At 36.9% G+C, this 25088-nt stretch overlaps 1 protein-coding gene and 1 non-coding gene across 6 annotated transcripts in view; both read right to left on the bottom strand.

The window, feature by feature from the left end:
• Positions 1-25088, bottom strand: part of PIK3CA (phosphatidylinositol-4,5-bisphosphate 3-kinase catalytic subunit alpha) — an 89749-nt gene that overhangs the window by 52116 nt on the left and 12545 nt on the right. For 3 of the 5 annotated variants that reach the window (XM_060393443.1, XM_012098652.5, XM_042234194.2), the window contains exon 1: positions 1-25088. This exon is cut by the window's right edge and continues 12359 nt beyond it. The exons of 1 other annotated variant lie outside the window; for it this stretch is intronic. The gene's annotated coding sequence lies outside the window, so the exon portion shown is untranslated. One more of the 5 variants, XM_060393449.1, reaches the window with a different exon arrangement.
• Positions 1589-1718, bottom strand: LOC114111299 (small nucleolar RNA SNORA20). Its single transcript, XR_003587379.1, has one exon. It is a non-coding gene; the product is annotated as a small nucleolar RNA SNORA20 (small nucleolar RNA).

The following is a 25088-nucleotide window of genomic DNA, read 5'->3' on the forward strand; positions in this document are numbered from 1 at the left end:
CTTGATGGAGAATCCTGATGTGGTGAAAATTCAGCAATAACAGCATCTATTATGGAACGTAAATAGCACATTTAAACCTCTATTTCTTAAACTGCAAGATTAAGGTTAAACTGGAACATAAACTTTAACTTCACCTTGTTGTTGTTCAGTTGCTAGTTCAGTTTGGTTCAGTTCAGTCGCTCAGTCATGTCCAACTATTTGCAACCCTATGGACTGTAGCACACCAGGCCTTCCTGTCCATCACCGACTCCCAGAGTTTGCTCAAACTCATGTCCACTCAGTTGGTGATGCCATCCAATCATCTCATCCTCTGTCGTCCCCTTCTCCTCCTGCCCTCAATCTTTCCCAACATCAGGGTCTTTTCAAATGAGTCAGTTCTTCACATCAGGTGGCCAAAGTATTCAAGTTTCAGCTTCAACATCAGTCTTTCCAATGAATATTCAGGACTGATTTCCTTTAGGATGGACTGGTTGGATCTCCTTGCCAGTCCAAGGGACTCAAGAGTCTTCTCCAAAACCACAGTTCAAAAGCATCAATTCTCTGGCACTCAGCTTTCTTTATAGTCCACTCTCACATCCATACATGACTACTGGAAAAACCATAGCCTTGACTAGATGGAACTTTGTTGGCAATGTAATGTCTCTGCTTTTTAATATGCTGTCTAGATTGGTCATAACTTTTCTTCCAAGGAGCAAGCATCTTTTAACTTCATGGCTGCAGTGATTTTGGAGCCCCCCAAAATAAATTCTGTCACTGTTTCCCCATATATTTGCCATGAAGTGATGGGACCAGATGCCATGATCTCAATTTTCTGAATGTTGAGCTTTAAGCCAACTTTTTTTTTCCGGCATCCTGTTGCATTTTAATGTATAATATTTGAGATACAAGCAAGGTACATCTAACATTGTTACAAATAAGACAGATAAGTCATCAAGGGCTCCAGACTGAATAGCATATTCATAACCTCCGTGCTTATCATCTTTGCTTTCTGGGTGTAATTTAATAAGATCATCAATTCAAAGAATGGTAATTGCCACTTCAGTTGCAAATTTCAAGCTCTTAACTTTAACTATGGTTGGTTCAAACACCCCTGCTTGTTTGTTGTCACAGGGTTGACCAAGTCAAGACCAATCCATTTTAGATTTTTTCGTTCTGGGTTAACCTGAGCCTCATTATGAAAAGCTCTTAATTTTGCAACCAGATCTGTGGAGTCTTGGGCAGCATTAACTGCCAAGAGTATTAGGAATAACAAGAAGAGATCTTGCAAACTCCGCAATACAGAGTTGTTCCCGGGAGCCCACGCTGGATGCTTAGTTCTCAAGGTAAATAGAAAGGGCCGCCTATACAGCACCCCCACCTGGGACCACAGACTTTGACTCCAAAACTCTCTCCACCACACAAAGGGCATCGTGTAAGGAGCGCTGCATCTTGTCACACATGAAATCATTAGCCCCATGTAAGATGACCGATTCAGAGGTCCGAGCCTTAGTGCTATATAAAACAATAGCAACAGTCTTATATCAATTCAGCAGTAGTAAGTCCATGAAGAAATTCACTTCTACTTACACAGGACATTCAGACAGGGAGGCAATGTCTAGACCATGGAGAAGAGATGAAATGGCAACTTTACCTCCATTTACAAGGGCACAGTATTGTTTTATCCCATGCATATAATTGCTCATATCACTGAAGGACTATAGCAGCAAATAAATGGGAAGTAAGCCAACTTTTTCACTCTCCTCTTTCACTTTCATCAAGTGGCTCTTTAGTTCTTCTTCACTTTCTGCCATAAGGGTAGTGTCATCTGCATATCTGAGGTTATTGATATTTCTCCCAGCAATCTTGATTCCAGATCATGCTTCTTCTAGCCCAGCGTTTTTCATGATGTACTCTGCATATAAGTTAAATAAGCAGGGTGACAATATACAGCCTTGACATACTCCTTTTCCTATTTGGAACCAGTCTGTTTTTTCCACGTCCAGTTCTAACTGTTGCTTCTTGACCTGCATACAGATTTCTCAAGAGGCAGGTCAGGTGGTCTGGTATTCCCATCTCTTTCAGAATTTTCCACAGTTTATTGTGATCCACACAGTCAAAGGCTTTGGCACAGTCAACAAAGCAGAAATAGATGTTTTTCTGGAACTCTCTTCCTTTTGATGATCCAGTGGATGTTGGCAATTTGATCTGGTTCCTCTGCCTTTTCTAAAACCAGCTTGAACATCTGGAAGTTCACAGCTCACTTTGAAGCCTCACTTGGAGAATCTTGAGCATTACTTTACCAGCGTGTGAGATGAGTGCAATTGTGCGGTAGTTTGAACATTTTTTGGCATTGCCTTTCTTTGGGATTGGAATGAAAACTGACCTTTTCCAGTCCTGTGGCCACTGCTGAGTTTCCCAAATTTACTGGCATATTGAGTGCAGCACTTTCACAGCATCATCTTTCAGGATTTGAAATAGCTCAACTGGGGTTACATCACCTCCACCAGCTTTGTTCATAGTGATGCTTCCTAAGGCCCCCTTGACTTCTCACTTCAGGATGTCTGGCTCTACGTGAGTGATCACACCATCATGATTATCTGGGTCATGAAGATCTTTTTGGACAGTTCTTTGGTGTATTCTTGCCACCTCTTCTTAATATCTTCTGCTTCTGTTAGGTCCAGACCATTTCTGTCCTTTATTGAGCCCATCCTCGCATGAAATGTTCCCTTGGTATCTCTGATTTTCTTGAAGAGATCTCTGTCTTTCCCATTCTGTTGTTTTCCTCTATTTCTTTACACTGATCACTGAGGAAGGCTTTCTTAACTCTCCTTGCTATTCTTTGGAACTCTGCATTCAAATGGGTATATCTTTCCTTTTCTCCTTTGCTTTTCGCTTCTCTTCTTTTCACAGCTATTTGCAAGGCCTCCTCAGACAGCCATTTTGCGTTTTTGCATTTCTTTTTCTTGAGAATGGTCTTGATCCCTGGCACCTGTACAATATCACGAACCTCCGTCCACAGTTCATCAGGCACTCTGTTCATCAGACACTCAGATCTAATCCCTTGAATCTATTTCTCACTTCCACTGCATAATTATGAGGGATTTGATTTAGGTCATACCTGAATGGTCTAGCGGTTTTCCCTACTTTCTTCAATTTAAGTCTGAATTTGGCAATTGCTAAGTCATGTCCAGCTCTTTGTGACCTCATGGACTGCATCGAGCCAGGCTTCCCTGTCTTTCAGTATCTCCCATAGTGTGCTCTAACTCCTGTCCAATTAATCAGTGATGTCATCCAACCATCTGATCCTCTGTTGCCCACTTCTTGTGCCCTCAATTTTTCCCAGCATCAGGATCTTTTCCAATGAGTTGGCTCTTTGCATCAGGTAGCCTAAATATTAGAGCGTCAGATTCACATCAGTTGTTCCAATGAATATTCAGGACTGATTTCCTTTAGGACTGACTGGTTTGATCTCCTTGCTGTGCAAGGGATTCTCAAGAGTCATCTCCAGCAACACTAAGAACCTCTATTATTGGAGAGTTGCTTTATGGTCTATATGATTATAACTTGACAGTCTCATACCAAGTTTGAGTGGTATATGAAAAAAGGCACAGAAAAAAGTTCTTTAAAATCTCTCCACTGTCACTATGGGAAGTCAGAAATTTACTTGTCTGTCACAAAGTCCTCAAAACAATGAAGTACTTAAAAAAAAAGAAAAAAGTATGTTCTATTTTTATAGCATAATCAACAAAATCACAGTAACTATCTTATCATTTAAAAAAAATATCTAAATACTTTTATATCTCTAGGAATCAGCTAATTAAAACCTGTCTGTGATTCCTTTGTTACAACTGACCTTACAATGCTAGTGTTCTTACCCATCACTAGCCTACTCACAATAGTATCATTAGCACTAAGATCCAAATAACAGTGGTATATTTATGACTGCACTTCAGTTTCCACAAAAGCAAAATTCCGAGAAGAGTGTGAGTCATTATCCCCAGGGTAAAAAAAAAATAATGTTTCTTTGGTCAGAATATGAAACTTATTACTGAAACTAGTAAGTTAGCCTAGAAATTCAACTTCTGAATAAAAGGAACAGAAAGTTTATTTCCTCTACTAGAACACTCCAAAACTAGCATAACTGTCCATCTGTCTGCTTCTGCTCTTCTCCATATCTGCTGTGTGGTGACAGAAAAAAACAACCTTTACTCTAGCTATTTTCAATACTGTTCTTTTGTTCTTCTGTCCTGTCAGGATGTCATTTCCCAGGACCAAAAAAAAGACACATACACTCAGGCGCTCACTCATACATCCTCTGCCTCTCTCACTGTTTGACCTACCTATCTGTAGAAATTCTGTAATAGATCTCACTATCAATTCCAAAGTTACTACAAGACAGTATGAGAACACTCTAAAAGTGACTATTTCTACAATGGTAATTGTCAAAAAGTTCCCAGGTTCGTATGTTACATTTTACTTTGAAATACTTTCAAAATTAGAAGATTAAAATTACAAAGTTAAGAAGCTATTAATATTATAAACAATTTAAAGTTTTCTCCCCAGATTTCCCCAATAAAAAGTCAAAATAATCTTTCTGTGATATTATTCTGGTCTCTCTATTTGCTTCTTTCATTGGTAACCTTTACTCAGCTTACTATGCAAATGTGGGGACTTTTCATGACATTCCCACTCTATCAATCTCCAAGGTTAGATAGAAACTTTGGAGATGTTTCTTGCATGAGGCTGTTTCCACCCACTAACCTGTCCTGAAACCCACCTTCTGTGTTTTTCTGGCCATCTCCTCTGTCACTGTGTGCTCAGTCGCTCTGACTCTTTGAGACCCCATGGACTGTAGCCAGCCAGGCTCCTCTGTCCACGGGACTTTTTTTCTCTCACTATTAGGTCCTAAAGAGTTTTCACATGGAACAATGATTTATTTATAATTCAATGAGCATTCATAAGCAAGTGCTTTTTTTAAGATGTAATGAAAAGAATGTCTGACAGGTACAGTGGGCACAGCAGGTTAAGCGGGCAGCAGGAACGAAGGCAAGAAGCCCTGAAAGCATACACTGTTTAATCTCTCCCCTCCCCAATTCATTACCCAGTGTCACTAGCCACCTAAAACACATCTGTCATACAATTACTCAGTCACAATAATATGATGACTCCCTAGTATCTACAGAATATAGCTCAACTCAAAGTCTCACAAATCATTACAATGCTCTGCCTCTACTCGCCCACTCTTTAACCACCCTCCAAACTCTAACCTCACTGGATCAATCTTTGTTCTTCCGTTTTCCTTGTATTTGTAAATAAAGTCCAGGATCTTTCTTCTGTGTCTATTTATTGCCATTTCAATTATTCCTCAAATTCAACCCAAATGTCTTCTTTCTAGTTCCTCACAGTCTCATTAAACTTGGCTTTCCATCCCAAGTGAATTTGAGAATCATTTTGTTAAGTTCAAAAACAAAGCTCAAAGCAAAAATTGGTCATATTTTGATTATGAATACTTGATTTATGCTTAGACAGTACTGACATTTTTACAAAATAATCTTCCTATACAAGTATGTATCTCCACTTAACTATTGTTCAGTGTTCCCCAGTAATAACATTTAAAATTGAATTAATTTAAAATTAATACAAAATTACATTTAAAATTGAATTGTTGTTTAGTCACTAAGTCATGACTGACTCTTTCGTGACACCATGGACTGCAGCTCACCAGGCTCCTCTGTCCATGGTGTTCTCCAGGCAAGAATACTGTAGTGGGTTGCCATTTCCTTCTCCAGGGGATCTTCCTGACTCAGGGGTCAAACTCTAATCTCCTGCACTGGCAGTGAGATTCCTTATCACTGAGCCACCAGGGAAGCCTAAACTGAATTATAACTAACATACGATCAACTGCTTATATCTTAAATGTTAAGTTTGATGATTTTTAACTTATTACATCTATGCAAACACCACACAAGATATTGACTATTTCTATAACTCCAGAAAGTCCCCTCATGTTCTTTTCCAATTAACTTCTCTGTCCCAATCACATTTTGATTTTTAATCCATTAATTGATTACTAATTACAGATTAGTATTTCTGGTTCTTCATATAAACTGAATCACATAGTATATACTCTTTTGAGATTTAGACATGCTGTTAATGTATCACTAGTCAGTTCTTTTAAATCACCAGTAGTACTCCAAAATATACTACAACTTGTTTGTTCATTCTCTAGTTGTTGAATATATGAGCTTATTCCAATTTTGGCTATGGACATTTTTACATCAGTTTTTACTGTATTGTTTTAGTGGACATATACTTTTATTTCTCTTGGTAAATACTTAGAAGTGAAATGCTGGGTTCTACAAGACTGTTTATCCCTAAAAAGTCCTGCTTACAAAGTTGGCCCACAGTTAGCGTCTGGGAAAGTGGATCTTAGATACTGAGAGGATTATTCTCAACCCCTAACCACTAAGAGTGGCTCACTGTGTCTGAGCTGTTTATGGAAACAATTTGGTTTGCATCTAATAACCTGCTTTGTGTCTGGAATTTGGGTATGTGCTGGGCAGAGGGATGAACCTCTAAGGCTATACCTGTGCACTGAATCTCTAATAAGCTTTCCTGGTTGGATACACTTCAGCACTGTCACAACTCTTCACTGGGGAAATTAAGGTACCTTGCATGACTGCACCGAGAGAAGTCCCTTGTAAGCTTTACCTGCTCTCCCCTGGATTTCTCCCCATGTACCTTTTTCATTTGCTGACTGATCTCTGCATCCTTTGCTATAATAAATTACAGCAATGAGTATGACCACATGTGAGTCCTCTAAGCAAAACCACTGAACCTGGTCTTAGTGAACTCCTGACACCGGAGGTAAACGTTATATTTAACTTTATAAGAAACTGCCTACCAGTTCTCCAAAGTAGTTGGTCACTTTGCATTCCCACCGGCAATAAAAGAGAGTTCCAGCTGCTCTACATACTCATAAATATTTAGTAGTATCAGTTTTTAATCTTGGCTATTCTAGTGGGTATCTGATATCCAGTGGGTAGTGATATTTCTACAAATAAACACACAATGATTTTAATTTGCATTTACCAATGACAAGTGATGTTTAAAATCTTTTCATATGTTACTGGCTATTTGTACATCTTCCATGAAATGTTTCACATCTTCATTTTTATATTAGGTAGCTGATTTTTTTAAATGTTGGTTTCAGATTCTTTATATACGCTGAAAATAAGTTTTTTATGTCACCTATAAATATTAAGAATATTTTTTCCATTCTGTGGTATGTCTATTCATCTTCCTATTGTCTTTTTATAACCAAAAATGTTAACTTTGATAGTCTTATTTATCTTTCTTTTATAATTAGTGCTTCCCATATTCTGCCCAAGAAATTTTTGCCTCCTCAGTAGAGTTTTAAAAGAGTTCTTTATGTAAGTTCTGTTATGGTGTATTAAGTTTATTTGTAGATAAATGATCTTTTTGTTAACTTTCGTGAATGAGTTCTTCTTTTCCATTATATAATTGGTTATTGTTCATATAGAATAAAACTATGGTTCATTTATATATTAATGTTATGATACCAAGAAATCATACAGAAAAAAAACAGATAAAATGACTAAAGAGTCAAAGACTTTTTTGGTGAAAGTTCTTCCATAAACCAAACTGTAAGACCACTGGCAAACAGGGAAGATGTGTTTGCAACATATATGACAAAGGGCTAATTATTTTTCTTTCTTGTAATTTACAAATAGCTCAGAAAGGAAAAAAAGAATGATAATTGAGGTGAGGAATATTAAATTTAAGTGCCTACAGATAAACAAGCCAATTCTCACAGAACCTCAGAAAGGTTCAGGACAGGAAATACCCGGAACTATTAGAATTTCAGGTCTCCAACTTCACTTAACGTAGTCAATGACTTGCCAATCTTTCGGAAATCAGAAGGCATAGTTTCTGGAACAAATAAACCCAAGAGACTGTGGACTGAAACAGATACAGAAATAGCAAAGAGTAAAGTTGTGAATAAAGCCAGAAGATAATGTGAAAGTTTAAGTGAGATTCAAAGTTCTTTTCTTCGGTAAAGCTCTAAAACATAAGTAGTCCCACATAAGAGATAGTCCCACATAAGAGATAGTAGATTTTTCTCCAAAAAAGGATCCCAAACTGACTAACCTAGAGAAAGAGCATGACACTGAAGTATTTCCTAAAGCACAGTCCACCAATAAACAAGAGCCCTGACTCAAACGGAGAGCTTTTTATCAGCTTTTAATGCTTTTTAAATATGAATGACAGCCAAGGATCTTTATGTATTTGAGAGAAGTCTCCAAATATTAAAGACAGAGACCAAGATAAAAACAGGAGTGCTGAGAAACACTGAGAATGATGGGACAGAAGAAAATATTGCAGAAACTAATTAAAACATCCTCATGAAAGAGAAAATACTGCATCATTTAACAAGAAGAGGAACCAGTAAGAAAAAAAAGAGAGAATACGAGCTGAAAAGAAAATTCAATAGGCATTTAAAGTCAAGGCAATTTTCCAGAAGGCAGAATACAAAGAAAGATGAGTAATAGGGGGAAAGGTAAAAAACTAGAAAAAGCAATTCAGGAAGTCTAATATCTGACTTGAAGGAATTCCAGAAACAACAAAGAAAATGAAGATAAAATATAAAAAAAAGTAAGGCAAGAAAATTTCCAAGAACTGAAGGTTGAAAGTCTGCAGAAAGCAAGGACCTACTGAGTACACCACATAATAAAGGAAGAGACCCATACCAAGAGACAGTGCCATAAAATTTCATGGAACATAATAATAACTTCTAAAGACAAAAACAACCCCCCTCAAGCCAAATAAATGATCAAAAGCCAGAATGGCATCTGATCACACAATAGCAAAACTGGATACCAGAAGACAGTAGAACAGCAATATTTAAAAAATTTTGACTAAAATGATTTTCAATCTATAGAGTTGTTCACTCATCTAAAATACCATATAATTGCAGGAATAGATTATGACATATTCAGGTATGTAAAATCTCAAAAAATTTACCCCTAAGTTATCCCTTTTCAACATTCAAAAAACTAAGATCATGACTTCTGGTCCCATTACTTCATGGCAAATAGATGGGGATACAATGGAAACTGACAGACTTTTATTTTCTTGGGCTCCAAGATCAATGCAGATGGTGACTGTAGCCATGAAATTAAAAGACACTTGCTCCTTGAAAGAAAAGCTATGACAAAACTAGACAGCATATTAAAAAGCATAAACATTACTTTGCCAACAAAGAAACATCTAGTCAAAGCTATGGTTTTTCCAGTAATCACGTATGAGTGTGAGAGTTGGACCATGAAGAAAGCTGAACGCCAAAGAACTGATGCTTTTGAACTGTAGTACTGGAGAAGACTCTTAAGAGACCCTTGCGAGGAGATCCAACCAGTCCATTCTAAAGGAAATCAGTCCTGAATATTCTTTGGAAGGACTGATGCTGAAGCTGAAACTCCAATACTTTGGTCACCTGACGTGAAGAACTGACTCACTGGAAAAGACCCTGATGCTGGGAAAGACTGAAGGCAGGAGGAGAAGAGGACCACAGAGGGTGAGATGGTTGGATGGCATCCCCAACTCAATGGACATGAGTTTGAGCAAGCTCTGGGAGTTGGTAATAGACAGGGTAGCCCGGTGTGCTGCAGTCCATGGGGTCGCAAAGAGTCGGACACAACTGAGCAACTGAACTGAACTGAACTATCCTTTTTCAAGAAACCACTAGAGCATATGCTCTTATAAATGAGAGAGTACACTATGAAGGTATGGGACATGGGAAATCAAGGCTCCAACACAGGAAGCAGATGAAGGGAATTTCCAGGATAAGAGCAAGAAATCATAAGACAACAGCTGTGAAACAGACCTAGGGGGTAGTCAAGATTAAATCAGAAAAGCTGAAGGCTCTAGGAAAATTTCCCAGGTGGGACTAGTGGTAAAGAACCCATCTGACAATGCAGGAGACATAGGAGATGCAGGTTTGATCTCTGGGTTGGGAAGAGCTCCTGGAGGAGGGCATGGCAACCACTCCAGTACTCTTGCTTGGAGAATCCCACGGACAGGGGAGCCTGGCAGACACAGACCATGGTGTTGCAAAGAGCTGGACACGACTGAAGTGACTTAGTATGCACAGGAAGGTATCTTACAAAAGTAATCAAACTAATTACCCTATGGGTGAAAGTTATTATTACAAAGATGGTTTGACGCCTCTGGGATGACAGTCTCAGGTGTAATCTTAACTGAGCAGAATTTTTAAATAAGTTAATTATTTAATTAAAACAGCAACAAGAACAAAAACTGTACCAGAAAAGACATATCATATGCATTTACCATGAGGTATGATTTTGGTTGTGTTTTCATAGATATTCTTTATCAGAATGGAAAAGTTGCCTGCCAATTCACAGCCTGCTGACCTTTTTATGCATTTGTGTTGAATTTTGTCAAAGACTTTTTCTGCATCCATTGAGATAATCATACAATTTTTCAATTTTATTTTATTAGTACTGTGTATTACATGGAATTGATTTCTAAAAGTTAAACCAGTCTTTCATTGTTGGGATAAATCCCACATGGCCATGATACATTTTCCTTTTCATATCAATATACTGTTAGATTTAATATGCTAATATTTTGTTATAGATTTCTGTGTCTATATTTGTGAGGAATGTTCACTGCTAGTTTTCTTGTGATGTCTTTGTTTGACTTTGATATCTGGGTAATACTGGCCTCATAAAATGAGTTGTGATGTTCTCCTTACATCTGTATTTTCTGAAAATCTGGGTAGGAATTATAATTTTTCTTTCTTCAGTGTTGTCAGAATTACCAGTTATGGCATTGGGGCCTGAATATGGTTGTTGTTGGAAGGTTTTTAATTACTAACTGAATTTCCTTATTCTATATAAGTGTATTTAGATTTTCTATTTCTTCTTGAGTCAGTTTTAGTCATTTGTATTTTTCAGGGAACTTGTCCATTTCACCCAAGCTGTCAAACTGATTGGTATGAAGTTGTTCATAATATTCTTTCATTATCTTTTTAAGTAGCTATAGATCTGTAATGATATCTATTCCTTCATTCCTAATATTGTTAATTTACTTTTTTATTGATTATTCTAGTTAAAGGTTTATCAATTTTACTGACTCTTTTATTATTTTTTTTTAAATTTATTTATTTTTTTAATTTTAAAATCTTTAATTCTTACATACGTTCCCAAACATGACCCCCCCTCCCACCTCCCTCCCCACAACATCTCTCTGGGTCATCCCCATGCACCCGCCCCAAGCATGCTGCATCCTGCGTCAGACATGGACTGGCGATTCAATTCTTACATGATAGTATACATGTTAGAATTCCCATTCTCCCAAATCATCCCACCCTCTCCCTCTCCCTCTGAGTCCAACAGTCCGTTATACACATCTGTGTCTTTTTTCCTGTCTTGCATACAGGGTCGTCATTGCCATCTTCCTAAATTCCATATATATGTGTTAGTATACTGTATTGGTGTTTTTCTTTCTGGCTTACTTCACTCTGTATAATTGGCTCCAGTTTCATCCATCTCATCAGAACTGATTCAAATGAATTCTTTTTAACGGCTGAGTAATACTCCATTGTGTATATGTACCACAGCTTTCTTATCCATTCATCTGCTGATGGACATCTAGGTTGTTTCCATGTCCTGGCTATTATAAACAGTGCTGCGATGAACATTGGGGTACATGTGTCTCTTTCAATTCTGGTTTCCTCGGTGTGTAGGCCCAGCAGTGGGATTGCTGGGTCATAAGGTAGTTCTATTTGCAATTTTTTAAGGAATCTCCACACTGTTCTCCATAGTGGCTGTACTAGTTTGCATTCCCACCAACAGTGTAGGAGGGTTCCCTTTTCTCCACACCCTCTCCAGCATTTATTGCTTGCAGATTTTTGGATCGCAGCCATTCTGACTGGTGTGAAGTGGTACCTCATTGTGGTTTTGATTTGCATTTCTCTAATAATGAGTGATGTTGAGCATCTTTTCATGTGTTTGTTAGCCATCCGTATGTCTTCTTTAGAGAAATGTCTGTTTAGTTCTTTGGCCCATTTTTTGATTGGGTCGTTTATTTTTCTGGAGTTGAGCTGCAGGAGTTGCTTGTATATTTTTGAGATTAGTTGTTTAAAGAATGAGATTTTCATCTCATTGTTTTCCTGTTTTCTATTTACTTGAGTTCCTCTCTGATCTTTATTATTTTCTTTCTTTTGTTTACTTTGATCTTAACTATTTCTTTTTTAGCTCTTTAAAGCAGAAGCTTAGATAACTGATTTTAGACCTTTCTTCTTTTCTAGTATTAAGCATTTAAAACTATAAATTAATTTCTTAGCACTGCTTTAGCTATATACCAAAAATTTTATATACTGTATTTTTATTTCCATGCAGCTAAAAATATTTTCCTACTTCAGCTAAAAATATTCTCCAATTTCCCCTGTGAATTCTTCTTTCACCCACAGATTACTCAGAATTATGTGATTCAATTTCCACATATTGGGAATTGTCCTTCTTTCTGTATTGACTTTTAATTTAATTCCTTTAAATTAAATTGCCACTATGTAATTTCAACACATTGCATAATTTCAATCTTTTTATATTTATTAACAAACAATGTTTGTGGGCCATTATATGGCTCATCCTGATGAATGTTTCAAATGCACTTTGAATGTGCTGTTGGGTATGGTATTCTGTAGATGTCAGGTGTAATTGGTTGACTGCCTTATTCAAGTCTTCTATATCCTGCTTTTCTGTCTACTTATTCTACCAGTTATTAAAAGAAGAATACAGAAAATTGCAACTCTAGATATTTAACTGCCTATTTCTACTTTCAATTCTGGCAGTGTTACTTCATGTATTTTGTGTCTCTGTTGTAAGTGTATTTAGAATTTCACATTTCCCTGTTATGTTCATTCCTTTATAATTTATCTCTAGTATTATTCTTTGCTTTAAAATATACTGGGTGATATTAATGTAGTTACTTCAGCATTCTTATACTTGTTTTCCACAAAGAGGAATCACCTAGCCTCCTCACACTGTCATTACTAGAGGATACATTTATTTTGATGATGAAAATTAAAAATGTAGAAGGGAATACAATGACAAACTCAGAAGATATTTGAACAAGAAAATGTTGATTATAATTCTATACTAATAAGGCTAAAACTCTGACTTTAAAAGTATCTTTTTTACATAAATATATATTCCTGTATTCCCTCCCATTTTCCCCTTAAAATTAATCACATTAATAACAATGGCTACACTTTGGAGAGCAGGATACAAGTGGGTGGTTAGGACAGACAGAACTGAATACAGAAAGTAAAATTTGCAAATAATAATTTACATCCTCTTTTATCGTACTTGTCTCCTTTCCCTCATTTAACTGTACCAGTATTGTATACCAACACAAAAAGAGTGAGAAAATAGCTGACTGTTCCTTATGTTATTCATAACGTGAATAGAATGTGAATCCTTTGTAATTAAGCCTGTGTGAAGCTTCTGGCTTGGGATAGCTACTATTTAATATATCAAGGAACAGCTTTCTATTATTATACTAAGGTTTGTGGAGGGGGGGCAAAGAGGGAGTGAAAACTAGGCAGCAATTAAAATCTGTTGGAAAATGTTCTAACCAGGAATTTTATACCCAGCAAATTATCATATGTAAAGAAAATATAAAGTATTTCCATGGATTTTACCTCCCATGACCCAGTCCTAAGGAACATGAGTTATTACTTAAGCCAACCAAAAATGGAGGCCAAAAAACAGGAAGATACATGCTAGAGATGAAAGAACTGACTTAGAGGCTGAATTACATAAATAATCTTATTTATATTAAGAAAAAGCAATCCCAGGAAAAGTTTTACACGAATCATAGATAGTAATAAGCCCAAACTAGAATGAAATCTATGTGGCCAAAGTAAAAAGTATTCAGAAAAAAGAACCTCACAGCTTTTAAACAGCAGATAAAAGAAATGAGGCGTCACTAAGTATTAATGGCATACTGAAGAATATAAATGCTTATTTTCACAATAGGAAATAAAAGAGAGGAAAAAACTTTAGGGAGGAAAAAACAACAAAAATGTATAATAAAATCAGGCTCAAAGTAAGAAGGAAAACAGCACAATTTTGAGCAACTTGTGGCATGTATAAAAAGAGTAACCATGTGATCTAAGTACTAAGGATATTCTTTGTGTGGTTCACGATGTTGAATGTAAAAAGAAATCTATTATTTGGTTGTGGAGTGAAACATTGTTATATAATCATCCCAGGTGGTGCAAGTGGTAGAGAATCTGCCTGCCAATACAGGAGATATAAAGAAGCTGGGGTTTGATTCCTGAGTCAGGAAGATCCTCTGAGAAGAGAATGGCAACCCATTCCAGTATTATTGCCTGGCGAATCACATGGATAGAGAAGCCCAGCAGGCTACAGTCCATAGGGTTGCAGAGTCAGACACGACTTAGCATGCATGCAAATTAATGTAAATACTATTAATATCAGGTATTACAATCTACCTAGAGTCAAAACATAAGAAGTTTTAAGTATGGTCACAGAATAGAATGTAAAAGTTACCCATTACTTGACAATGTACTAAGTAGCTGGATACATACTGTGTTAGGGAAGGTGGGACAAGAATTTAAAGGAAAGACAGGGTACTATTATCACTGTATAACAGTGGGATATGAGGAATATTATTATAAGTTGATGCAATAGAAAATAGACATTTGACTGTATTAAAAGCACAAAGTAACAACAAAAGCTAAAGAAAGGGAGAACAAAAGGATAGTGAGATGGTAATTAAACATGGTAACAAAATTAACAGTAACAGGAAATTTTTAAAATTAAGTGCTCAAATTTAATGATTTCCATGTCCAGTGACTATTAAGAGAGGGAACTGTTCAATTTCTCAAATGCTAATATTTACTAATGTATTTCAGCTTACTATTGGAGGTTAATTTCGATATTTGCTTTTTACAAAATCTTTTGAGACACTGACTGAAGAACTCTACTTGGAAATCGTTATAAGATGTAACCGTTTGTCAAGTGTTTAGCGTACTTCAAAGTGTGGTACCCTAATTTCCATGTTCTTGATTTTAGTTCCAGAAATATTGGCAGAAAATTAAAAAGCTGACAGCTGGGTGCAAGGATATTACAAGATGACTCTAATTATCTAAAATGTTTCTTTTAAAAGAACAGTTGCTACTAAATATTTCATTGCTAACATTTGGTTTAAGCCATAGCTAGATGTATTCTATGGCACACTGGATCTGAACTTTGCAGCTGGTCGTTGATTTCCATCAACACATCAAGACTGAAGTACCAACACTGAACACAACCAAACTCTGGAAACTGAACTTGAAAAAAAAACAATGCAAAACCACTTGAATACTTATATATGTACTATATGTGTGTGTACATATTTATATAAATAATTTTTGTCTTAATTACTGCAGAATAAATGGTAAGTACATTAAGTGTTGGCTGAATTTAATTACACAAGTATTTGTGGATACCCCACTAGGTACTATATTATGGTTTCTGAAAGGGATACAAAGCAGAGGATAACACCAAGCAATAAGAGCTTAATATCCAGTAATCTGTTCTTGCCCTAGAGGAATATATATTATTTATAAATTGTGAATACGATAAAAAAGTTTATTAAAACACCCCCCCAAACATGTCAAATACATAAACAGGAAAAAATGCTTAAAAGGCTGTGTATGTGTGTAATTTTACAGTGATAATCTGTCTACCTTTCCTGTAGACTAAAACCAGAAAAGCAGCCAGGTATCTTAGGGGCAAATCTCAAGTCTATGGTACTTACAAGCTGGGTAATTGTAAGCAAATACTTAATTTTTTAAGACCTCATCTTCCCCACTGAAAAGTGGGACTAACCACTCCTTCCCTGCCTTCTTTATTGAGCTGTTATCGATATGACAAACATTTATTAGGCAAGTATGTGCCAGGCTTATGCTAAAGGTACAAGGTAAGTAAAATGACATCTATGACCTCAAGAGGCTCACAGTCTACTGGGGAAGACAGATACATCAATAAGTGAGCATAACTTAGTATGCATGTGTTGCAATAAGTAGAGGCTGTGCTGTGCTTAGTTGTGTCTGCCTCTCTGGACTGTAGCCCCCTAGGCTTCTCTGTCCATGAGATTCCCAGGCCAAAATACTAGAGTGGGGTGCATTTCTCACTCCAGGGGATATTCCCAACCCAGGGACTGAACTCATGTCTCTTGCACCTCCTTCACTGGCAGGTGGATTCTTGACCACTACATCACCTGGGAAGCCCTGCTGCTGCTGCTAAGTCACTTAAGTCATGTCTGACTCTCTGCGACCCCATAGATGGTGGCCCACCAGGCTCCCCCATCCCTGGGATTTTCCAGGCAAGAATACTGGAGTGGGTTGCCATTTCCTTCTCCAATGCATGAAAGCCCTAAGTAGAGGCTATAAAGGAGGGAGAGCTCTACTCTGCCTAGGAGAGTTGAGACCAGGAGTACTTCACAGAGAAGCTGAAGACAGTGTGCCAGGTCAACAAGTTACTGGGTAGGGGCAGCCATAGCAAAAGAGGCTCTGAGCAGCAGAAACAGGATGAGCACAAGCACAGGAGGCCAGAAGAGCCTAGGTGGCCCTGAGGCAGTTCTAGATGGCTAGACTGCAAAGTGTTCATGAGGGATAGCGTAGAAAATGCACAGAAAGTGTGCTGGTGCCAAGTTGTGAGAATTATAGTAAATGTGTAAGAGAGCCCTTTAAGGTCAGTGTTCCTCAATATCTAGTCTTGGGATCACATGGATGAGGCTCAAGAGCATGAAGCCTTGTTAAAATGCATGTTCCCAGGCACAAAGAACCATCTAATCAGAATTTCTAGGCTTGGGTAATTCATATTTTAACAAGTTCCCCCTGGTGATTCTAATATGCCTAAAGTTTGAGAAGCAACAATGTAAGTCACAAGGAATAAGTTTTAAGCAGATCAATTTTGTATTTTATGGTGTATTTGACAGTGTTAATCTCCCCTGCTTTTCCCCCATACAACCTATTATACCACATACACAAAATTCTGCTGATTCACATGTCTGCTAATTCTGGCGACAGTAAAGGTAAAAGAGGAGTAGTAAAGTGGAGAGACTTGTTGGGATACTTCAGTGGTAAAGGAAAGGACTAAACTAAGGCAGTGACTATGAGAACAGATGGAGATGAAACCAAGAGGCATTTCTACAAGATTTTGGTGATCAGTTGGAGTTAACAGGTCAGAGATTATTGATAAGAGTCCAAAATGAATAGAAATTCCTAATTTGGGCAGCAGTGATGTTATTAACAGAAAAGGATCACACAAAATAGAACCAAGTTCCTTTCTAAAACACTTTCCACATTCTCTTTAACTTAGATGTAGATTGTATTCATATTTCTGTCAAAGTAAAAGTAACCCATGCATACTAGAGATATTCATTCACTTAAATACTGACAAATGTCTATTAAGACCATGGGACTGTGCTCTGTATCTATGCAAAATACAGTGGTACATGAATCAAGGAGGAAAACAAAACAGTGAAAAATGCACCTGAGACAACCATTATTACCAGTCTCCTACAGATTTTTCAACAGTCTCTTACAGATTTTTTAATATGCATATTTTGTAGTTTACTTCATGGCTTATATAGTTGTGCTCAAATAGCCTAATAATTTTATATCTTGCCTTTTTCCCCACTTTGAAAACATTCCTTCAAATTACTGTAAGTTCTTCATGAACAACAGTCTTCTTCTCACTGCCTATTTCTATGGAAGATATAGCATAGTTTACTTGACTACTTCAACTGTTTTAAAATTGACATTATTATCATAATGCCCCAAATGCAATTAAGGGATCAAAAGGTATGCTAATTTTAATGGGGAAAAAAAATCACTGACTTCCTTTCAGAAAGGGTTGAATCAATTTAGGCTGCCAACAGAAATACATGAGCAAGCACATTTCCCAGCATCTTCACCAGCAACAAGAAACTTCTTGCTAATTCAAAAAGTAAAAATATATCACTGTATCTTACAGTTTCACTTCTTTATCTTTCTGGGAAAAAAATTTTCCCCTATGTTTTTATTTTCTCTTTAGTAAACAAACCTGTTTTCTCAAGTTCTTTGCTCATTTATATGGATCTTGGTGTTTTGGAAAGTATTTATATGAATATCTTAAAGTTTAAACATCTGTATGTTACATTTTTGCAAATTTCTAATCTTAGTTTGCACATCTTTTAGTTTGTTTGTTTGTATTGGGAAGTGGAATAGGAGGGGAGGTGGGAGATAAAGACAGAATAAATGCCAATGTTTTACATGAGAGTCAAATATAACAAACTTTCTCTTTGAGAGTTTCTCATTCTTGTATGTTTGGAAGTTACTTCCCCATCCAGACAAATATCTTTCTTAAATGAGATTTGTTATTGTTGTTCAGTCACTCAGTGGTGTCCGACTCTGCCAGGCTTCCCTGTCCACCATCTCCTGGAACTTGCTCAAACTCATGTCCATTTAACTGGTGCTCCTATCTAGCTATCTCATCCTCTTGTCCCCTTCTCCTCCTTCCTTAGATCTTTCCCAGCATCAGGGTCTTTCCAATGAGTTGACTCTGCATCAGGTGGTCAAAGTATTTGAGCTTCAGTTTCAGCATCAATCCTTCCAATGAACATTCAAGACTGAAACTGGTTTGATCTCCTTGCAATCCAAGGGACTCTCGAGTCTTCTCCAACACCACAGTTCAAAAGCATCAATTCTTCAACACTCAGCCTTCTTTACGATCCTACTCTCACTTCCATACATGACTACTGGAAAAGCCATAGCTTTGACTATACAGACCTCTGTTGGCAAAGTAATGTCTCTACATTTTAATATGCTGTCTAGGTCTGTCACAGCTTTTCTTCCAAGGAGCAAGGGTCTTCTAATTTCATGGCTGCAATCACCATTGGCAGTGATTTTGAAGCCCAAGAAAATAAAAGTTTGTCACTGTTTCCACTGTTTCCCCATCTATTTGCCATGAAGTGATGGGACTAGATGCCATTATCTCAGTTTTTTGAATGCTGAATTTTAAGCCAGCTTTTTCATCCTCTTCATCAAAAGGCTCTTTAGTTCCTCTTCATTTTCTGCCAGAAGGGTGGCATCATCTGCATATGTGAGGTTATTGATATTTTCTTGGCAATCCTGAATCCAGCTTGTGATTCATCCAGCCTTACCATTTCCCATGATGTACTTTTCATAGAAGTTAAATAAGGAGGGTGACATATACATATAGCCCTAATGTATTCCTTTCCCAATTATGAACCAGTCTATTGTCCATGTCCAGTTCTAACTGTTGCCTCTTGACCTACATACAGATTTCTCAGGAGGCAGGTCAGGTGGTCTGGTATTCCCATCTCTCTCAGAATTTTCCACAGTCTGTGGTGATCCTCACCGTCAAAAGGCTTTGGCAAAGTCAATAAAACAGAAGTAGATGTTTTTCTGGAACTCTCTTGTTTTTTCAATGATCCAACGGATGTTGGCAATTTGATCTCTGGTTCCTCTGCCTTTTCTAAAACCAGCTTGAACATCTGGAAGTTCACGGTTCACATACTGTTGAAGCCTGGCCTGGAGAATCTTGAGCATTACTCCGCTAGCGTGTGAGATAAGTCCTTTTGTGTGGTAGTCTGAACATTCTTTGGCATTGCCTTTCTTTGGGACTGGAATGAAAATTGACCTCTTCCAGTCCTGTGGCCACTGCTGAGTTTTCCAAATTTGCTGGCATATGAACTGAAGCACTTTCATAGCATTATCTTTTAGGATCTGAAATAGCTCAGCTGGAATTCCATCACCTTCACTAGCTTTGTTCGTAGTGATGCCTCCTAAAGCCCACTTGACTTCATACTCCAGGATGTCTGGCTCTAGGTGAGTGATCACACCATCGTGGTTATCTGGGTCATTATGATCTTAGCATAAAAATATTTATTTCACTTAACCCTTCAATTAATCCAGAATTTATTCTGTTATAGAAGATGAGATAAAGATCAAATTGATTTTGTTTTTCTACTTGATGCTCTCAAAAACAATTATTGAATGTCCTTTTTCTACTGATTTCTGAACTCCCATTTTACATTCAGAATGTCTGTTTCTGGGATCTTTATTTCCTTTACCAACTTTACTATCAATGCTTATACCAGAATCCAAGTCCTTGATTTACTATTAGCATTTTATAGTATATTTTCATATCTAATAGGGTGATAGGATTAGCTCTCTGACATTGTTCTTCATTTTTCACTTAGAATCTATTTCACTTTACCTGTTTTAGTCTCTTGTTCAAATTTCTGACATTTTGAAGAATTAGGATTATGTTAAATTCACAGTTGTACTTGAGACAAACTGGTACTTATAACAGTAGCAATGACACTCTCCTCATTGTACCCATACTCTGTCTATATTTCATTAGTTTTTAGGTTTCTTCACATGAGTTCATATATTTCTTATGAACATAATTTAACTCTCTTTGGTATATTGTTAAAAATTATTTCTTTTATATTAAATATATTTTCTAAACAATTATTGCTACCATAAACGAGAACCACTAATTTTAAACCATTTGTCTTAAATCTAGTTACTCTATATTCTTTTCTCACTAAATCTAGTAATTTCTCAATTAGTTTTCCTCCAAATGCAACTACATCATACTGAAAATGGGACTGTGTGGCTTCTTTTTTAGTATTTACTCCTCTTGTTTCTATTTCAAGTCTTACTGTATTGGTCAGAACTTCCAGAACAATTTATATAACAATATAGTGATAATAGGTTTCCAAATTTTAAAAAATGGTTACTTCTCTAGTGTTTCACCATTAACCATTATTTCAGCTTTCAGTTTGATATATTTTGTTAAAACTTCTCTTTGTTCCTGGTTTTAAAGAAACAAAAGGAAATTATTACTTTCTTTTCCATATTTATTGATATGATCTTTACTTCCCTTATTGGATTTATTGATCTATGAATTGTAAAATTTCATATTAAGCCACCTCTTCATTTAGAATAATTTCTACTTGGTAATCATAAATAGACAATATATTGTTGACTTATTTTCCCTCCTATTTTATTTACAGTTGCTATTTCATTTGAGTTCTACATCCTTGGGGCTTCCCTGGTGGCTCAGATGGTAAAATGTCTGCCTGCTATGTGGGAGACCTGGTTTGATCCCTGGGTCAGGAAGATCCCCTGGAGAAGGAAATGGAAACCCACATGGATGGAGGAGCCTGGTAGACAACAGTCTATGGGATTGCAAAGAGTCGGACACAACTGAGCTACTTCTACATCCTTAAAGTTTGTTTGCATAAGCCCACTTCTGGAACATACTGTGTGTGTGTGTTAGTTGCTCAGTCGTGTCTGACTCTTTGCAACCCCACAGACGGCAGTCCACCAGGCCCCTCCGTCCATGGGATTCTCCAGACAAGAACACTGGAGTGGGCTGCCATTTCCTTCTCTGTCTGGAACATAGTACTACCTTGAAAATATCTCTTCAGTCACTAGCCACACAGCATCAACTTTTCTGGCTTATGAATCATTAGTGGCTTATTCAATGTCATGCAGTTAGCAGGTAGGTTAGATATTCTGGTTCTGATCTAGCATTACAAGCAAATGTCCTATTTCACTGTATCAAGCCTTTCCTCCCCTGCCAATGTAAGAAAGAGATCATGTCTTCATGGCCCAGGAGACACGTCTTCTGGACCAGCTAAAAAAGAATAATATCTGGCAGCTCAGCTCTTTCAAGGGACTGAGGGGAAATTCTTCTTCCTTTCAGAAACCAGATGGGAACTGAAGAAGGGGTTGTACAAAGGGAATAAATATTACATAAGGAGGTAAGAATAACACATAGATTTGTCACCCTATTTATATTTTCTATCTCTAGTCTTTCCATTTTTCTAGGTGAAAGAGCAGAAACCCATTTAGGTTTTCATAAAATAAATTCTGTCTAGTATGGTTGTACTTCCTTCAGCAAATTCATATGCATATAAAAGAACAGATGGGAGAAAGGAAAGAAACATAAATAACAGTAAGTCTAGTGGTCATATTAGGACCAGATGTTATGAGACAGTTGTAATTTCTAATATTCTATTTTCTTACTGTTCTAATATGATTTAAGACTAATCCATCTGGGGGATAAAGCAGATTTTTCAAAAGTGCCTTCAAAATCTGGGCTGAGAAAATGTGATCACCATATGTATATTTTTATTTTTAAAAAACTTAAGTTGCTGAATGATTAAACATTTTTTCCCCATTTATTCAATAAACCTTATACTTGGTAACATACTAGGTCGTGGGTGTATAGCAGCAAACATCACATACATAGTCTGTGGATTTAGAGCCAACATTTTCCTGAAAAAAAAGGTCTCTTAAATCCCCCATAAATTATAATGTATGTTTTTTTGTATACCACCTTGTACAAAAATGTTTTGTGTAAAGATAATAATATATTAATATATACATCAATTTAGAACACAAAATTATATACAGAATATATAAATATATCTAGTATTTAAAATGGTGTGGATTTCCGCATGTCCATGCATGTACCAGAGAGATGATAATTTGTTGTGGTCATGTCTATAGGCCACCTTAGAAATCAACACAATTGCTCAGCAAGTCTAAAACAACAGTTTCTCTTTCAACATTGGAACATGTTGCTGTTTCTTTAGTTCTACACAAGAGAAATGGTATTAGAGGTCATACTGCATGAACATCACACAGGTCTGAATAACAGAATCACACTCAACACAGTGAGTCCATGCCTACACACTGAAACCAGTTTGAGGTAACAGGAAATTCACATCTTTAATTTCATGTCTACTTTAAGCAAAAGCTCAGTAGTGGAATGTGACTGCAATATGTAAATGATTGCTTTCCTCATGCTTTTACTTTCGGCTTAGTATTAATATGTATAACTGAATTCTTGTAAACTGACTGTGATGCAATTCCACTGTACTGATCAGATGTGGAACTTCAGTTTCCTAACCTGTGAAATGAAGAGAGGATGCATACTGAAGTGCTACTGTGAAGATTAAGGGAGTAACACGCATAAAGTCCATAACATTCCCCTTTCCCAGATTCATGGTATTAAAGTTTGCTGCTGCTGGGTTTGAGGTAACTAAAAAAATTTATATATTAGTAGGTACATTTAGAAAATAAAAGAAATTTTCTCCCACAGACTGTCAATTAATTCTGTCAGTACAAGGGCAGTCCACTGCCAGTTTTTTTAAAAAAACTTTTCATTATGCGTATCATTCCCCCCTCCCCAAAGACACAAAATTCTATACAGTTTACACGCATAAAAAATGCTTGGGAGTATGCTAACAATTCTTTAAGAGTAAGTAATAATGAAAAATGTTGAACAATTATGCCAAAAATGATAGACACTTTCTTAAGCAATCTCCATATGAATTAATTACAATAATGTATGAAGTTTTTTTTAAGTGTGCAGGTTTTACTGCTATTATTTTCCTGTTATATGATAGACAGACTATGGGATCATCAACTTGAGAAAAATAAATTACCTTGTATGACCATCAAGAGCGGTCTAGTGAAAACTGTTAAAAGCTAAAAGAGGTAAGAAAACAAATTCACACAGAGTTACCAAAAACATAAATACTAACTAACAGTCTCATTTATATAAGGTGCCAACCATGGTACTGAAACCAGGTAGGTGATGCCACATAAACTTCCATCTATGATGCCAGGTAACTAGTTACCTTAGTGATTAAGGCAAAGACTTAAGAGATAAACTGATGAAAATATTCAGAACACATGACTGCTTTCCTTATTTTCATGTAAATAACTTGTAAGGTTTACACAATGTCCAGTCAGTGTAAACTAGGTAACGAACAGAATGATTCACAAGAGTTAAATCTGTATTCATTAAGGCGTCACAGCAAGTATAATGGAGAAGCTTTAAAACACGACATGAGAATTCTACAAAAGCTATGTAACACAACAGCTATGTGACACTATGACACAATCACCATCTAGTGCATGAAGAAAGACAGGGAAAGGAAATACCCAGTAGCATGTAACAATTACTGCTTCAATGTGTTGTTTATTTGTTAAGCTGTGTCCGATTGTTTGCAACCCCATGGACTACAGCCCCCCAGACTCCTCTGTCCACGGAATTTCCCAGGCAAAAACACTGGAGTGGGTCGTCATTTTTTTCTCCAGGGGATCTTCCTGACCCAGAGATCAAACCCACGTCTCCTGCACTGTCAGGCAAATTCTTTACCACTGAGATACCAGGGAAGCCCCATGGTAGAGTGCTATTAAGATAGTTGCTGGGGGCGGGGGGCAAACAAAAGTCCAGAACCAGTGGGCTTCAGAGGAATTCTATCAATTATATAAAGAAGAGCTAATATCCATACTTCTCAAACTATTCCAAAAAAACTGAAGAGGAAGAACACTCTCAAATTCATTCTATGAGGCTACCATTACCCTGAAACCAAAATCAAACAAATAATACTGCAAAAAAAGAAAATTACAGGTCAATATCTCTGATGAATATAGATACAAAAACCCTTGACAAAATATTAGCAAACAGAATTTACAAATAAATCAAAAGGATCATATACCATGGTCAAGTGCATTTTATTCCAGGGATGCAAGGATAATTAATATCTCCAAATCAGTGTGATATCCCACATTAACAAAAGAAAGGACAAAACCACATGATTATCTCAATAGATGGAGAAAAAGCATCTGACAAAATCTGGCATCCATTCATGATAAAAACTCTCAGCAAAGTTGGTATAGTGGGAGCATATCTCAACATAATAAAGGCCATCTACGACAAACCCAGGGCTTCCCAGGTGGTTCAGTTGTAAAGGATCCACCTGCCAAGCAGGAGACATGGGTTTGGGAAGATCCTATGGAGAAGGAAATGCCAACCCACTCCAGTATTCTTGCCTGGCAGGCTATATTCCGTGAGATCGCGAAGGACTGGACATTACTTAGTGACAGCAGCAGCAGCATGGTAAACCCACAGATAATATCACACTCAATGGTGAAAAGCTTTGAGCTTGTCCTC

Source organism: Ovis aries, chromosome 1 (assembly GCF_016772045.2).
Source record: "Ovis aries strain OAR_USU_Benz2616 breed Rambouillet chromosome 1, ARS-UI_Ramb_v3.0, whole genome shotgun sequence".
Taxonomy (NCBI): Eukaryota; Metazoa; Chordata; class Mammalia; order Artiodactyla; family Bovidae; genus Ovis; species Ovis aries.